This window comes from Electrona antarctica (assembly GCF_951216825.1).
Source record: "Electrona antarctica genome assembly, chromosome: 16".
NCBI lineage: Eukaryota > Metazoa > Chordata > Actinopteri > Myctophiformes > Myctophidae > Electrona > Electrona antarctica.
In genome coordinates this window covers 42168287-42184342 of record NC_136797.1, presented here as the reverse complement: position 1 = coordinate 42184342, position 16056 = coordinate 42168287, and positions in this window count along the sequence as shown.

Sequence of the window (16056 nt, the reverse complement as noted above, 5' to 3'; positions counted from 1 at the left end):
GAAGGGCAGTGGTATGCAAATGAAGGGGAGTGGTATGCAAATGAAGGTGCGTGGTATGCAAATCAAGGTGCGTGGTATGCAAATGAAGGGGCATGGTATGCAAAGGTGTGGTATGCAAATGAAGGGGAGGAGTATGCAAGTGAAGGGCGTGTTTCGGCTACTTTGTGGGATTGGCTTATGCAAATGAAAGGGCGTGGTATGCAAATGAAGGGGATATGCAAATGAAGGGTCTTGGTATGCAAATGAAGGGGAGTGGTATGCAAATGAAGGTGCGTGGTATGCAAATGAAGGGCAGTGGTATGCAAATGAAGGGGAGTGGTATGCAAATGAAGGTGCGTGGTATGCAAATCAAGGTGCGTGGTATGCAAATGAAGGGGCATGGTATGCAAAGGTGTGGTATGCAAATGAAGGGGAGGAGTATGCAAATGAAGGGCGTGTTTCGGCTACTTTGTGGGATTGGCTTATGCAAATGAAAGGGCGTGGTATGCAAATGAAGGGGATATGCAAATGAAGGGTCTTGGTATGCAAATGAAGGGGAGTGGTATGCAAATGAAGGTGCGTGGTATGCAAATGAAGGGCAGTGGTATGCAAATGAAGGGGAGTGGTATGCAAATGAAGGTGCGTGGTATGCAAATCAAGGTGCGTGGTATGCAAATGAAGGGGCATGGTATGCAAAGGAAGGGGCATGGTATGCAAATGAAGGGGCATGGTATGCAAATGAAGGGGAGTGGTATGCAAATTAAGGGGCATGTTTCTGCTACTTTGTGGGATTGGCTTATGCAAATGAAGGGTCTTGGTATGCAAATGAAGGGGATATGCAAATGAAGGGGTATGGTATGCAAATGAAGGGGCATGTTTCTGCTACTTTGTGGGATTGGCTTATGCAAATGAAGGGTCTTGGTATGCAAATGAAGGGGATATGCAAATGAAGGTGTGGTATGCAAATGAAGGGGAGGAGTATGCAAATGAAGGGCGTGTTTCGGCTACTTTGTGGGATTAGCTTAAGCAAATGAAAGGGCGTGGTATGCAAATGAAGGGGATATGCAAATGAAGGGGTGTGGTATGCAAATGAAGGGGAGTAGTATGCAAATGAAGGGCGTGTTTCGGCTACTTTGTGGGATTATCTTATGCAAATGAAAGGGCGTGGTATGCAAATGAAGGGGATATGCAAATGAAGGTGTGTGGTATGCAAATGAAGGGGAGTAGTATGCAAATGAAGGGCGTGTTTCGGCTACTTTGTGGGATTAGTTTATGCAAATGAAAGGGCGTGGTATGCAAATGAAGGGGATATGCAAATGAAGGGTCTTGGTATGCAAATGAAGGGTCTTGGTATGCAAATGAAGGGCGTGTTTCGGCTACTTTGTGGGATTAGCTTAAGCAAATGAAAGGGCGTGGTATGCAAATGAAGGGGATATGCAAATGAAGGTGTGGTATGCAAATGAAGGGGAGGAGTATGCAAATGAAGGGCGTGTTTCGGCTACTTTGTGGGATTAGCTTAAGCAAATGAAAGGGCGTGGTATGCAAATGAAGGGGATATGCAAATGAAGGGGTGTGGTATGCAAATGAAGGGGAGTGGTATGCAAATGAAGGGTGTGTTTCGGCTACTTTGTGGGATTGGCTTATGCAAATGAAAGGGCGTGGTATGCAAATGAAGGGGATATGCAAATTAAGGGGTGTGGTATGCAAATGAAGGGGAGTGGTATGCAAATGAAGGGCGTGTTTCGGCTACTTTGTGGGATTGGCTTATGCAAATGAAAGGGCGTGGTATGCAAATGAAGGGGATATGCAAATGAAGGGGTGTGGTACGCAAATGAAGGGGAGTGGTATGCAAATGAAGGTGCGTGGTATGCAAATGAAGGTGCGTGGTATGCAAATGAAGGGGCATGGTATGCAAAGGAAGGGGCATGGTATGCAAATGAAGGGGCATGGTATGCAAATGAAGGGGAGTAGTATGCAAATGAAGGGCGTGTTTCGGCTACTTTGTGGGATTAGTTTATGCAAATGAAAGGGCGTGGTATGCAAATGAAGGGGATATGCAAATGAAGGGTCTTGGTATGCAAATGAAGGGTCTTGGTATGCAAATGAAGGGCGTGTTTCGGCTACTTTGTGGGATTGGCTTATGCAAATGAAAGGGCGTGGTATGCAAATGAAGGGGATATGCAAATGAAGGTGTGGTATGCAAATGAAGGGGAGGAGTATGCAAATGAAGGGCGTGTTTCGGCTACTTTGTGGGATTAGCTTAAGCAAATGAAAGGACGTGGTATGCAAATGAAGGGGATATGCAAATGAAGGGGTGTGGTATGCAAATGAAGGGGAGTAGTATGCAAATGAAGGGTGTGTTTCGGCTACTTTGTGGGATTGGCTTATGCAAATGAAAGGGCGTGGTATGCAAATGAAGGGGATATGCAAATGAAGGTGTGTGGTATGCAAATGAAGGGGAGTAGTATGCAAATGAAGGGCGTGTTTCGGCTACTTTGTGGGATTAGTTTATGCAAATGAAAGGGCGTGGTATGCAAATGAAGGGGATATGCAAATGAAGGGTCTTGGTATGCAAATGAAGGGTCTTGGTATGCAAATGAAGGGCGTGTTTCGGCTACTTTGTGGGATTGGCTTATGCAAATGAAAGGGCGTGGTATGCAAATGAAGGGGATATGCAAATGAAGGTGTGGTATGCAAATGAAGGGGAGTAGTATGCAAATGAAGGGTGTGTTTCGGCTACTTTGTGGGATTGGCTTATGCAAATGAAAGGGCGTGGTATGCAAATGAAGGGGATATGCAAATGAAGGTGTGTGGTATGCAAATGAAGGGGAGTAGTATGCAAATGAAGGGCGTGTTTCGGCTACTTTGTGGGATTAGTTTATGCAAATGAAAGGGCGTGGTATGCAAATGAAGGGGATATGCAAATGAAGGGTCTTGGTATGCAAATGAAGGGTCTTGGTATGCAAATGAAGGGCGTGTTTCGGCTACTTTGTGGGATTGGCTTATGCAAATGAAAGGGCGTGGTATGCAAATGAAGGGGATATGCAAATGAAGGGGTGTGGTACGCAAATGAAGGGGAGTGGTATGCAAATGAAGGGCGTGTTTCGGCTACTTTGTGGGATTAGTTTATGCAAATGAAAGGGCGTGGTATGCAAATGAAGGGGATATGCAAATGAAGGGTCTTGGTATGCAAATGAAGGGTCTTGGTATGCAAATGAAGGGCGTGTTTCGGCTACTTTGTGGGATTGGCTTATGCAAATGAAAGGGCGTGGTATGCAAATGAAGGGGATATGCAAATGAAGGTGTGGTATGCAAATGAAGGGGAGGAGTATGCAAATGAAGGGCGTGTTTCGGCTACTTTGTGGGATTAGTTTATGCAAATGAAAGGGCGTGGTATGCAAATGAAGGGGATATGCAAATGAAGGGTCTTGGTATGCAAATGAAGGGTCTTGGTATGCAAATGAAGGGCGTGTTTCGGCTACTTTGTGGGATTGGCTTATGCAAATGAAAGGGCGTGGTATGCAAATGAAGGGGATATGCAAATGAAGGGGTGTGGTACGCAAATGAAGGGGAGTGGTATGCAAATGAAGGGCGTGTTTCGGCTACTTTGTGGGATTAGTTTATGCAAATGAAAGGGCGTGGTATGCAAATGAAGGGGATATGCAAATGAAGGGTCTTGGTATGCAAATGAAGGGTCTTGGTATGCAAATGAAGGGCGTGTTTCGGCTACTTTGTGGGATTGGCTTATGCAAATGAAAGGGCGTGGTATGCAAATGAAGGGGATATGCAAATGAAGGTGTGGTATGCAAATGAAGGGGAGGAGTATGCAAATGAAGGGCGTGTTTCGGCTACTTTGTGGGATTAGCTTAAGCAAATGAAAGGGCGTGGTATGCAAATGAAGGGGATATGCAAATGAATGGGTGTGGTATGCAAATGAAGGGGAGTAGTATGCAAATGAAGGGTGTGTTTCGGCTACTTTGTGGGATTGGCTTATGCAAATGAAAGGGCGTGGTATGCAAATGAAGGGGATATGCAAATGAAGGGGTGTGGTACGCAAATGAAGGGGAGTGGTATGCAAATGAAGGTGCGTGGTATGCAAATGAAGGTGCGTGGTATGCAAATGAAGGGGCATGGTATGCAAAGGAAGGGGCATGGTATGCAAATGAAGGGGCATGGTATGCAAATGAAGGGGAGTGGTATGCAAATTAAGGGGCATGTTTCTGCTACTTTGTGGGATTGGCTTATGCAAATGAAGGGTCTTGGTATGCAAATGAAGGGGATATGCAAATGAAGGGTCTTGGTATGCAAATGAAGGGTCTTGGTATGCAAATGAAGGGCGTGTTTCGGCTACTTTGTGGGATTGGCTTATGCAAATGAAAGGGCGTGGTATGCAAATGAAGGGGATATGCAAATGAAGGTGTGGTATGAAAATGAAGGGGAGGAGTATGCAAATGAAGGGCGTGTTTCGGCTACTTTGTGGGATTAGCTTAAGCAAATGAAAGGGCGTGGTATGCAAATGAAGGGGATATGCAAATGAAGGGGTGTGGTATGCAAATGAAGGGGAGTAGTATGCAAATGAAGGGTGTGTTTCGGCTACTTTGTGGGATTGGCTTATGCAAATGAAAGGGCGTGGTATGCAAATGAAGGTGTGTGGTATGCAAATGAAGGGGAGTAGTATGCAAATGAAGGGCGTGTTTCGGCTACTTTGTGGGATTAGTTTATGCAAATGAAAGGGCGTGGTATGCAAATGAAGGGGATATGCAAATGAAGGGTCTTGGTATGCAAATGAAGGGTCTTGGTATGCAAATGAAGGGCGTGTTTCGGCTACTTTGTGGGATTGGCTTATGCAAATGAAAGGGCGTGGTATGCAAATGAAGGGGATATGCAAATGAAGGTGTGGTATGCAAATGAAGGGGAGGAGTATGCAAATGAAGGGCGTGTTTCGGCTACTTTGTGGGATTAGCTTAAGCAAATGAAAGGGCGTGGTATGCAAATGAAGGGGATATGCAAATGAATGGGTGTGGTATGCAAATGAAGGGGAGTAGTATGCAAATGAAGGGTGTGTTTCGGCTACTTTGTGGGATTGGCTTATGCAAATGAAAGGGCGTGGTATGCAAATGAAGGGGATATGTAAATGAAGGGGTGTGGTATGCAAATGAAGGGGAGTGGTATGCAAATGAAGGTGCGTGGTATGCAAATGAAGGGCAGTGGTATGCAAATGAAGGGGCATGGTATGCAAAGGAAGGGGCATGGTATGCAAATGAAGGGGCATGGTATGCAAATGAAGGGGAGTGGTATGCAAATTAAGGGGCATGTTTCTGCTACTTTGTGGGATTGGCTTATGCAAATGAAGGGTCTTGGTATGCAAATGAAGGGGATATGCAAATGAAGGGGTATGGTATGCAAATGAAGGGCCATGTTTCTGCTACTTTGTGGGATTGGCTTATGCAAATGAAGGGTCTTGGTATGCAAATGAAGGGGATATGCAAATGAAGGTGTGGTATGCAAATGAAGGGGAGGAGTATGCAAATGAAGGGCGTGTTTCGGCTACTTTGTGGGATTAGCTTAAGCAAATGAAAGGGCGTGGTATGCAAATGAAGGGGATATGCAAATGAAGGGGTGTGGTATGCAAATGAAGGGGAGTAGTATGCAAATGAAGGGCGTGTTTCGGCTACTTTGTGGGATTATCTTATGCAAATGAAAGGGCGTGGTATGCAAATGAAGGGGATATGCAAATGAAGGTGTGTGGTATGCAAATGAAGGGGAGTAGTATGCAAATGAAGGGCGTGTTTCGGCTACTTTGTGGGATTAGTTTATGCAAATGAAAGGGCGTGGTATGCAAATGAAGGGGATATGCAAATGAAGGGTCTTGGTATGCAAATGAAGGGTCTTGGTATGCAAATGAAGGGCGTGTTTCGGCTACTTTGTGGGATTAGCTTAAGCAAATGAAAGGGCGTGGTATGCAAATGAAGGGGATATGCAAATGAAGGGGTGTGGTATGCAAATGAAGGGGAGTGGTATGCAAATGAAGGGTGTGTTTCGGCTACTTTGTGGGATTGGCTTATGCAAATGAAAGGGCGTGGTATGCAAATGAAGGGGATATGCAAATTAAGGGGTGTGGTATGCAAATGAAGGGGAGTGGTATGCAAATGAAGGGGCATGGTATGCAAATGAAGGGGAGTGGTATGCAAATGAAGGTGCGTGGTATGCACATGAAGGGGCATGGTATGCAAATGAAGGTTTGTGGTATGCAAATGAAGGGCGTGGTGACACCCACTAATTTGCATAAGCGACACCCACTAATTTGCATAGCCCACACCCACAAAGTAGCCGAAACAACGCCCTTCAAATTTTCATAACCCACTCCCACAAAGCAGCGGGAACCACGCCCTTCATTTGCATACCACTCCCCTTCATTTGCATACCACGCCCCTTTATTTGCATACCACACCCCTTCATTTGCACAAGCCAATCCCACAAAGTAACCAAAACACGCCCTTCATTTGCATGCCAGTCCCCTTCATTTGCATACCACGCACCTTCATTTGCATACGACGCACCTTCATTTGCATACCACTCCCCTTCATTTGCATACCACGCACCTTCATTTGCATAAGCTAATCCCACAACGTAGCCGGAACCATGCCCCTTTATTTGCATACCACTCCCCTTCATTTGCATGCCACGCCCCTTCATTTGCATACCACTCCCCTTCATTTGCATACCACGCACCTTCATTTGCATACCACGCACCTTCATTTGCATGCCAAACATGCCCTTCATTTGCATACCACTCCCCTTCATTTGCATGCCACGCCCCTTCATTTGCATACCACTCCCCTTCATTTGCATACCACGCACCTTCATTTGCATACCACGCACCTTCATTTGCATGCCACGCACCTTCATTTGCATAAGCTAATCCCACAAAGTAGCCGGAACCATGCCCCTTCATTTGCATACCACTCCCCTTCATTTGCATACCACGCACCTTCATTTGCATACCACTCCCCTTCATTTGCATACCACGCACCTTCATTTGCATACCACGCACCTTCATTTGCATGCCAAACATGCCCTTCATTTGCATACCACTCCCCTTCATTTGCATACCACGCACCTTCATTTGCATAAACTAATCCCACAAAGTAGCCGGAACCATGCCCCTTCATTTGCATACCACTCCCCTTCATTTGCATACCACTCCCCTTCATTTGCATAAAATAATCCCACAAAGTAGCCGGAACCATGCCCCTTCATTTGCATAACACTCCCCTTCATTTGCATACCACGCCCCTTCATTTGCATAAACCAATCCCACAAAGTAGCCGAAACATCCCCTTCATTTGCATACCACTCCCCTTCATTTGCATACCACTCCCCTTCATTTGCATACCACGCACCTTCATTTGCATAAATTAATCCCACAAAGTAGCCGGAACCATGTCCCTTCATTTGCATACCACTCCCCTTCATTTGCATACCACTCCCCTTCATTTGCATACCACTCCCCTTCATTTGCATACCACGCACCTTCATTTGCATAAACTAATCCCACAAAGTAGCCGGAACCATGCCCCTTCATTTGCATACCATGCCCCTTCATTTGCATACCACTCCCCTTCATTTGCATACCATGCCCCTTCATTTGCATACCACGCACCTTCATTTGCATACCACTCCCCATCATTTGCATAAGCCAATCCCACAAAGTAGCCGAAACACGCCCTTCATTTGCATAAACCGCTCCAACAATGTAGGCGGGCGACACCCACTCATTTGCACAAGCGACACCAACTAATTTGCATAGCCCACACCCACAAAGTAGCAGGAACCACAACCTTCATTTGCATAAACCACTCCCACAAAGTAGGCGGGGTGACACCCACTAATTTACATAAGCGACACCCACTAATTTGCATATACCACACCCACAAAGTAGCCGAAACCACGCCCATCAAATTTGCATAACCCACACCCACAAAGTAGCCGGAACCACGCCCTTCATTAGCATAAACTGCTCCCACAAAGTAAGGCCTAAGTTAGCGAGAATAGTCGCGAAATTCGACAGAACAAATCCGAGACCATCACTGCAACCGGGTCGCGGCCCCGATCGCAGCCGTATAGGGTTTGGGCCAAACGGACATACGGTCGCGACAGTAGCCCTGCACGAAAGCATCGAAATTTGCGACTTTGACGCGAAAGTCGCAGAACAAATCCGAGACCATCACCGCGGCCGGGTCGCGGCCCCGATCGTAGCCGTATAGGTTTCGGGCCAAACGGACATACGGCCGCGGCGGTAGCCTTGAACGAACGCCTACAAATTGCCGACTTTGACGCGCGACAACGCGCCAACGATAAAACATCACGGTCCGACGTTCGGATATGTCGGAGAGCCAGCCGAGACGAACGGTTAGGTGTCTCGGACGTACGCCTCCGACAGTCGTACAAAACGTCCTTCACTTTGGCTCTGTGCATGCAGACACGTCATAGACCCATAGACTCTAACAGTGTCCTGGCTGAAAAATTGAAACGAGACCGCACCTCCTAGAAAGGTCGCCCGAGGACGTTCTATAGATCCATGCGTGCGTCTCCGGGAGCTCTATAACATATCCGAAAATCAGCCCGGAAGGCCTCACCGTCGTGGCGTTCCAGTGAAGCAAAGTTTGACGTTCACGCGCGCCTACGCCGACGATCGTAAGTCTGTTCGGGATGGGCCGAACACCTCTGCGATCGCGGCGACGAGCCGATCTTCGTGATGGTCTGAGTTTTTTTCTGCGACCTCGGGAACCTCAAATCTGACCCGAGGCCTAGCATTGCAGTGTAGTTCCCTTTATCGGACGCTTGTAAGAGTCCCACAAAATCGAGACCAACGCCATTTTATTCGCCATGGCCTGAATATGGATATTCGGGGGTGTTACATATTTAAAAAAATATCTATCACTTAATTGTTAAGGCATTTGGCCCAAAGGTCACCGTGGCAGTCTTTCGGCTGACCTTTGACCTTTGCAAACGTCGTGGAAATTCGAGACTGGTTCCATTGGATTCGACATGTCCTGAATATGGATATTGGAGGTTCTTACATATTTTTTAAATTATATATCACCCCGTTTTTTTAAGAATTTGGCCCAAAGGGTCACCGTTGCAGTCTTTCTGCTGACCATTGACCTTTGCAAACGTCCTGGAAAGTCGAGACCGGCCCCATTGAATTTGGGACGCTCTAAATATGAATAAAATGTCTCGTTTGCGAAGAATAGGGTTAGGGAACATATTTTAAAGGTGTGTTTTGTCTGTTTTCACTTCTGTGGAGAGAGGGGAGAGAGGAGGCAGTCTTTTTGCTGACCATTGACCTTTGCAAACGGCGTGGAGAGCCCAGACCGACGCCATTGGATTCTGCATTTTCTAAATATGAATAAAATGTCTAGTTTGTGAAGAATAACATTAATGAACATGTTGTGTTTTGTGTTTTGTCTGTTCATTCAAAAAGAGAGGAGAGAGAGGAGAGGAGGGGAGAGGCATATGCCTTCATACATGTGGATGGGCTGTGGCGCTGTTCTGAATTCCACTGGCAGATGACGGTCTTTTCTTTGATTCGTTTCTCTGACTTCCTATGTAAGTGCTGCTATTAAAATGCTTACTTTAAAAAGACTAAAATAGCTAAAATACAACAATTCATGGTCATAAGTTCATAAAGCATAATTCATAATAATGTCATGATACAATAATAAATATGTGGTTCATAATTGATTTCATATGAGGTTAAAAATGTAAACATGATGTGATGATAACTTTCTGAGGCAGAACCAAGTTCCCTGTCTGTCAGTAGCAACACTGGACCATGATTGATTGACTGATTGATGCATGATTGCCTGGCATTGCACACAGGTGGTACAAACATTTCTCTCACTCATTCAGACTCTGGTCTGCACAAGGAAGCACACTCGCAGCAGAGTAGTGTGTTTGAACTGTTTAAAGTTATTAAACACGGTCAAAAGGACATTCAAAGGACTGTATGAAACTCAAGAAGCATCAAGAACCTCTTTACACAACAAACGGCCAACGAGGTATTATTATTTGAGAGTTATCTTTGTTGTGTTGTATTGTGGTGTTTTGACGGACACGTTCACCTGCGCATCGCGCATTTCTACATGTTTTGTATTTCTTTGTTTGATCAATATTATGTATTGCGACGTAATTTGTTGATTGTTTATGTGTTTATTATTTTGTGTGAACATAGTTCTCACGGCATGGAACAGCAGAGGGATGAGAAGAATGCCCAATAAATGCCCGTTTATAAAGAACCGACCTGTGTCGTCAATGTTGTGAGAAGAGCTACACCTAGCTCCTTTCGGAACCCTACGTTAAAGTTTCTGACATTTTGATGACTTTATGTAGGGTTCCTTCTCACCGGATTCAAGCGACATGGGATGCCATCTGACTTCCCCTGACTTAGCCCTGTGCTGCGGTGTGGGTGTCGCGCTGACATATTCCAAACGAAGCATATGAACGCTATAGGAGACAACGAACCATCTGACCCCCCCCGCGAACGGCTCAGAAGCCGTTAAGTATTTTTAATGTTTGTACGACCGTTTTGCCAGCTCTGAAATTCTCTCTTGTTGACATCCCATTGTACCGCCTCTCGGCATCTCGGTTGGCTAGCAGCGCCTCCCTACGCGCCTCGTAGGCGCAGCTAGCCAACCGAGATGTCAACAAGGAGGGACCGAAGAGAGAATTTCAGAGCTGGCAAAACGGTCGTACAAACATTAAAAATACTTAACGGCTTCTGAGCCGTTCGCGGGGGGGGTCAGATGGTTCGTTGTCTCCTATAGCGTTCATATGCTTCGTTTGGAATATGTCAGCGCGACACCCACACCGCAGCACAGGGCTAAGTCAGGGGAAGTCAGATGGCATCCCATGTCGCTTGACGCCGGTGAGACCGGACCCTACGTGGTAGGTCCAAAGGAGCTCAACCCGGGGGGTCCGGAGACGGGCTAAGCTACACCCTACGTGTGTGTTTCGTGTCGTGTCATTCATCATCACTTTGTTTACTTTACTTTATCACAGCTAACAGTCACATCAAGGTCTGTGAAATAGTTAGTAATGAATGAATAGCTGACTCTGTCGCGATTTTGGCTTTTATGGTGAATGTTTTACAACTATATGAACTTCAACTTTGGCCAGTAGTTGTACAAAGCCATGGGTCTGAATGTAAACAAAGTATATGCTGCTTTATAAGACAACGTTTTATTTTTATATTGAGTGGTGGTGTGATTTGCATGTTATGTAATGAGTCCGAGTTTGTATTGTGCTAAACCAGTCACCAGTAGCATGGATAAGAAGCTAACTATGCTAATCGGAATTAGCATTAAGCTAACTGCATCCACTATAATGTTACACATTATATTAATGTGCTCTGTGTGTTCAGCCATGGCCAGGACGTCGAGGCACGACCGAGAGATGGCGCTGGACGCCAAGAGACGTCTGTGTGTGAGTTCAGATCCCGTGGAGAGGCTGAGGCTGCAGTGCCTGGCCCGAGGGTCGTCTGGCATCAATGGCCTGGGCAGGTGAGTGTGTGCGCGTGCGTGTGTGTGCGCGCGTGCCTCCCTCAGGCACAGCAGAGGCGTACACAGACAGTTGGACTGTGAGGTGACGTGGCAGCCCTCCTCCTCCTCCTCGCCATCACCCAGGAAGCCTTGGAGGTGTCGGCCGGTGTTGCTGGGCTCTATAACATATGAAAATCAGACCGGAAGGCCTTACCGTTGTGGCGTTCTACAGAAGCAAAGGTTTTAAATAGCAGATCTACAAGCTCGTAGCGCGCCACTCGGTGTAGTGGAACGTTCGCGCGCGCCATGTCGACTAGAAAGGTCGCCCGAGGACGTACTACAGTTCTACGCGTGCGTATCTGGGAGCTCTATAACCTATCCGAAAAGCAGACCGGAGGGCCTTACCGTTGTGGCGTTCTAAAGAAGCAAAGGTTTTTACGTTCGCGTGCGCCATGTCGACTAGAAAGGTCGCCCGAGGACGTACTACAGTTCCACGCGTGCGTCTCGTGGAGCTCTATAACATATCCGTAAATCAGACCGGAAGGCCTTACCGTTGCTGCGTTCTACAGAAGCAAAGGTTTTAAGTAGCAGATCTACAAGCTCGTAGCGCGCCACTCGGTGTAGTGGAACGTTCGCGCGCGCCATGTCGACTAGAAAGGTCGCCCGAGGACGTACTACAGTTCCACGCGTGCGTCTCGTGGAGCTCTATAACATATCCCTAAATCAGACCGGAAGGCCTTACCGTTGTGGCGTTCTACAGAAGCAAAGGTTTTTAGTAGCAGATCTACAAGCTCGTAGCGCGCCACTCGGTGTAGTGGAACGTTCGCGCGCGCCATGTCGACTAGAAAGGTCGCCCGAGGACGTACTACAGTTCCACGCGTGCGTCTCGTGGAGCTCTATAACATATCCGTAAATCAGACCGGAAGGCCTTACCGTTGCGGCGTTCTACAGAAGCAAAGGTTTTAAGTAGCAGATCTACAAGCTCGTAGCGCGCCACTCGGTGTAGTGGAACGTTCGCGCGCGCCATGTCGACTAGAAAGGTCGCCCGAGGACGTACTACAGTTCCACGCGTGCGTCTCGTGGAGCTCTATAACATATCCCTAAATCAGACCGGAAGGCCTTACCGTTGTGGCGTTCTACAGAAGCAAAGGTTTTTAGTAGCAGATCTACAAGCTCGTAGCGCGCCACTCGGTGTAGTGGAACGTTCGCGCGCGCCATGTCGACTAGAAAGGTCGCCCGAGGACGTACTACAGTTCCACGCGTGCGTCTCGTGGAGCTCTATAACATATCCGTAAATCAGACCGGAAGGCCTTACCGTTGCGGCGTTCTACAGAAGCAAAGGTTTTAAGTAGCAGATCTACAAGCTCGTAGCGCGCCACTCGGTGTAGTGGAACGTTCGCGCGCGCCATGTCGACTAGAAAGGTCGCCCGAGGACGTACTACAGTTCCACGCGTGCGTCTCGTGGAGCTCTATAACATATCCCTAAATCAGACCGGAAGGCCTTACCGTTGTGGCGTTCTACAGAAGCAAAGGTTTTTAGTAGCAGATCTACAAGCTCGTAGCGCGCCACTCGGTGTAGTGGAACGTTCGCGCGCGCCATGTCGACTAGAAAGGTCGCCCGAGGACGTACTACAGTTCCACGCGTGCGTCTCGTGGAGCTCTATAACATATCCGTAAATCAGACCGGAAGGCCTTACCGTTGTGGCGTTCTACAGAAGCAAAGGTTTTAAGTAGCAGATCTACAAGCTCGTAGCGCGCCACTCGGTGTAGTGGAACGTTCGCGCGCGCCATGTCGACTAGAAAGGTCGCCCGAGGACGTACTACAGTTCCACGCGTGCGTCTCGTGGAGCTCTATAACATATCCGTAAATCAGACCGGAAGGCCTTACCGTTGCGGCGTTCTACAGAAGCAAAGGTTTTAAGTAGCAGATCTACAAGCTCGTAGCGCGCCACTCGGTGTAGTGGAACGTTCGCGCGCGCCATGTCGACTAGAAAGGTCGCCCGAGGACGTACTACAGTTCCACGCGTGCGTCTCGTGGAGCTCTATAACATATCCCTAAATCAGACCGGAAGGCCTTACCGTTGTGGCGTTCTACAGAAGCAAAGGTTTTTAGTAGCAGATCTACAAGCTCGTAGCGCGCCACTCGGTGTAGTGGAACGTTCGCGCGCGCCATGTCGACTAGAAAGGTCGCCCGAGGACGTACTACAGTTCCACGCGTGCGTCTCGTGGAGCTCTATAACATATCCGTAAATCAGACCGGAAGGCCTTACCGTTGTGGCGTTCTACAGAAGCAAAGGTTTTAAGTAGCAGATCTACAAGCTCGTAGCGCGCCACTCGGTGTAGTGGAACGTTCGCGCGCGCCATGTCGACTAGAAAGGTCGCCCGAGGACGTACTACAGTTCCACGCGTGCGTCTCGTGGAGCTCTATAACATATCCCTAAATCAGACCGGAAGGCCTTACCGTTGTGGCGTTCTACAGAAGCAAAGGTTTTTAGTAGCAGATCTACAAGCTCGTAGCGCGCCACTCGGTGTAGTGGAACGTTCGCGCGCGCCATGTCGACTAGAAAGGTCGCCCGAGGACGTACTACAGTTCCACGCGTGCGTCTCGTGGAGCTCTATAACATATCCGTAAATCAGACCGGAAGGCCTTACCGTTGTGGCGTTCTACAGAAGCAAAGGTTTTAAGTAGCAGATCTACAAGCTCGTAGCGCGCCACTCGGTGTAGTGGAACGTTCGCGCGCGCCATGTCGACTAGAAAGGTCGCCCGAGGACGTACTACAGTTCCACGCGTGCGTCTCGTGGAGCTCTATAACATATCCGTAAATCAGACCGGAAGGCCTTACCGTTGCGGCGTTCTACAGAAGCAAAGGTTTTAAGTAGCAGATCTACAAGCTCGTAGCGCGCCACTCGGTGTAGTGGAACGTTCGCGCGCGCCATGTCGACTAGAAAGGTCGCCCGAGGACGTACTACAGTTCCACGCGTGCGTCTCGTGGAGCTCTATAACATATCCCTAAATCAGACCGGAAGGCCTTACCGTTGTGGCGTTCTACAGAAGCAAAGGTTTTTAGTAGCAGATCTACAAGCTCGTAGCGCGCCACTCGGTGTAGTGGAACGTTCGCGCGCGCCATGTCGACTAGAAAGGTCGCCCGAGGACGTACTACAGTTCCACGCGTGCGTCTCGTGGAGCTCTATAACATATCCGTAAATCAGACCGGAAGGCCTTACCGTTGTGGCGTTCTACAGAAGCAAAGGTTTTAAGTAGCAGATCTACAAGCTCGTAGCGCGCCACTCGGTGTAGTGGAACGTTCGCGCGCGCCATGTCGACTAGAAAGGTCGCCCGAGGACGTACTACAGTTCCACGCGTGCGTCTCGTGGAGCTCTATAACATATCCCTAAATCAGACCGGAAGGCCTTACCGTTGTGGCGTTCTACAGAAGCAAAGGTTTTTAGTAGCAGATCTACAAGCTCGTAGCGCGCCACTCGGTGTAGTGGAACGTTCGCGCGTGCCATGTCGACTAGAAAGGTCGCCCGAGGACGTACTACAGTTCCACGCGTGCGTCTCGTGGAGCTCTATAACATATCCGTAAATCAGACCGGAAGGCCTTACCGTTGTGGCGTTCTACAGAAGCAAAGGTTTTAAGTAGCAGATCTACAAGCTCGTAGCGCGCCACTCGGTGTAGTGGAACGTTCGTGCGCGCCATGTCGACTAGAAAGGTCGCCCGAGGACGTACTACAGTTCCACGTGTGCGTCTCGTGGAGCTCTATAACATATCCGTAAATCAGACCGGAAGGCCTTACCGTTGTGGCGTTCTACAGAAGCAAAGGTTTTAAGTAGCAGATCTACAAGCTCGTAGCGCGCCACTCGGTGTAGTGGAACGTTCGCGCGCGCCATGTCGACTAGAAAGGTCGCCCGAGGACGTACTACAGTTCCACGTGTGCGTCTCGTGGAGCTCTATAACATATCCCTAAATCAGACCGGAAGGCCTTACCGTTGTGGCGTTCTACAGAAGCAAAGGTTTTAAGTAGCAGATCTACAAGCTCGTAGCGCGCCACTCGGTGTAGTGGAACGTTCGCGCGCGCCATGTCGACTAGAAAGGTCGCCCGAGGACGTACTACAGTTCCACGCGTGCGTCTCGTGGAGCTCTATAACATATCCCTAAATCAGACCGGAAGGCCTTACCGTTGTGGCGTTCTACAGAAGCAAAGGTTTTAAGTAGCAGATCTACAAGCTCGTAGCGCGCCACTCGGTGTAGTGGAACGTTCGCGCGCGCCATGTCGACTAGAAAGGTCGCCCGAGGACGTACTACAGTTCCACGCGTGCGTCTCGTGGAGCTCTATAACATATCCCTAAATCAGACCGGAAGGCCTTACCGTTGTGGCGTTCTACAGAAGCAAAGGTTTTAAGTGGCAGATCTACAAGCTCGTAGCGCGCCACTCGGTGTAGTGGAACGTTCGCGCGTGCCATGTCGACTAGAAAGGTCGCCCGAGGACGTACTACAGTTCCACGCGTGCGTCTCGTGGAGCTCTATAACAT